Here is a 2,228-nt window from a genome sequence, read left to right on the forward strand (position 1 = left end):
TCAGATTACCGAAACGTTATTGGTACTTTCAAAGCAAGCAAAAAATATCATGAAGAATAAAATTGTTTTCATAAATCAATATTTAAAAACAAATTCCCTCTTGTATAGGTACCCCATCGCTTTACACACTGTATACTGCTGTGTGCAATGGCTCGTTGATAGCCTCAGGAAACTTCAATTCTTTTCTAGTACCCCAAACTCAATCACTCGAGGTGGTTTGTTGAGTTAAAGGACAAAATTTCTTTTTTTTGGCTATCCCAACAGGAAGCACTTTAAATGTTTGTTGATATTAACTTTCTAAAAGTGCGTTACCAAAATTAACGCAACTTTCTTCTGTAAACGGACAAATCGCATTAAACTTTGCACGAACTTTAACTGAACTGCATCTGCAGAGATTATTCTGATTGCGACGAATGTGCGTCTTCGGTTAACTAAAAATGCCGATTACTAGACAAAATTAGCGTACAAAGACGTACACGCTCTTTTTCCCGTCGCGAGGTGAACAACATACGGCGAGACACGCGCCTTAGCCTAATAAGCAACGTTAAAAGGACACTCCTACTAACGCCATTTTTAAATTCCACACCAATAAGAAGCAGTTGATGTGTCCCCTCTTTCGTAACAAAATTACACGCAAAAGAAATCGTGCACCTGTATATCCTTTGTCATCAGCGCCAAACACACGTGCGTCTTGATGTTAATTAACTTACATCCGATAACCGAACAAGAGCCCGATTTTTTCACATCCTAACGCGCAAATTCACGTCTTACAAGTTAAATCAACAAATTAAAAACAATTCTGAAATGGACAAATACACATTAAACTAACAAATTCAACTAAAATAAACCAATTCTTTGCTTATTCGTAATGAAATCCCCCAGAGTAAAATTAATGTTTTTATCCTTGGTATTATTTCGGCCTAAATAACGTCGACGACGTTTTTTACACAACATTTTACAAAATGTTTAACCATAGCATTTTTCCGAGCTTTTGACCCCGTATGAGTCATGTGATCGCGCTAAAAAAATCAGATGCACATTCCCGATAGATAAACTACAGGAGATTTGAAAAAAAGGTGTAAGCCGCTTTCGCGCAATCGCGGACACGGTCGGATCAGACTAGCATAATGAGTTTATAAGGATAGATCGTAAACTAACACATAAACTAATAAAGATAGATATGCAATTGTGGTTGGGGTAAGCTTTGCTGACTGCCAAGGAATCTATAGCCCCGTGGAGTGTTTTTAACTAGGTAGGTATATTGTAAATATAATACATACAAAACATCCAGAGATTGCGGAGCTTCTTGGCAGATGTGTGGATGAGTCGTGAAAACTCGTGTGAAAACTATTGTTTCCTGTGGATTCTTGACGGATATAGTATCTGAAAAACTATGAAGAGGTGATGCATCGTCAATTCTGTTTTACTATCGAGGTCATATCAAGATGTAGGTCCAGGATTTAGTCGAAGTCGTTAGAGAGCTTTGCCATAAGCTGGAGTAGTATTGTGGGGGGAAATTTGAATTTGATTTTATGTTGTTGGGATGTGTGTTGTATGTCGTGGCAAATTTGTTTTTTTTTTATTTCCTGCAGCATCTCACTGTTAATTCCGCGGTTGTTGAATGAAGTTTGGAGTGTGATGAGGTTTTATATGGTTAGGAGACATGGATGTTTGTAATGTAGGCGGTGTATCTCCGAAGAATCTCTCTTTACAGGATGCGAGGAAGGCGATTTAGAGTGCAACACAAAGGCGAGAGTACACGATAGCGCCCGGGGCATGTAAAAGTTTTCTACGCATGCGAGAGAGTGTTCGAGTGGCAATCTCGGATGTAGCCGCGACGGGCAAGAATGAAGTTGCATCGTCTTACAGTTATTGAGTGTCCGATTAAAGGTGATTCTGAGGTCAAAAGTATGATCAGATAGGGGGAAGCGGATGTATTGCAGGATAAGATTGACGACGAAAATATTTGCTTTCCGTCAGTTGGGTCGGTTGGAAATAATTTGGGAGGGAGTGGGTACGGGACTTTCGTTGATAGTGTTGATCCAAGGCCAGAACTTTTTCCTGTCGCGGTAATCTAATTCGGGTGTTGCTCGGTGCCCATTCCTTCTCGGTTGGTTTCTCGTTGAATATTAGGGTGTTAGGCCGGTTTTAAGTCTCGGTTACTGTGGTGTATAAAAATTGTCCAAGTGTTCCCTTTTTGTCGCAGATTTGGAGGGGGGGGGGGGGGT

The sequence above is a fragment of the Photinus pyralis genome, unplaced genomic scaffold, assembly GCF_008802855.1.
Source record: "Photinus pyralis isolate 1611_PpyrPB1 unplaced genomic scaffold, Ppyr1.3 Ppyr1.4_LG2, whole genome shotgun sequence".
Classification (NCBI taxonomy): domain Eukaryota; kingdom Metazoa; phylum Arthropoda; class Insecta; order Coleoptera; family Lampyridae; genus Photinus; species Photinus pyralis.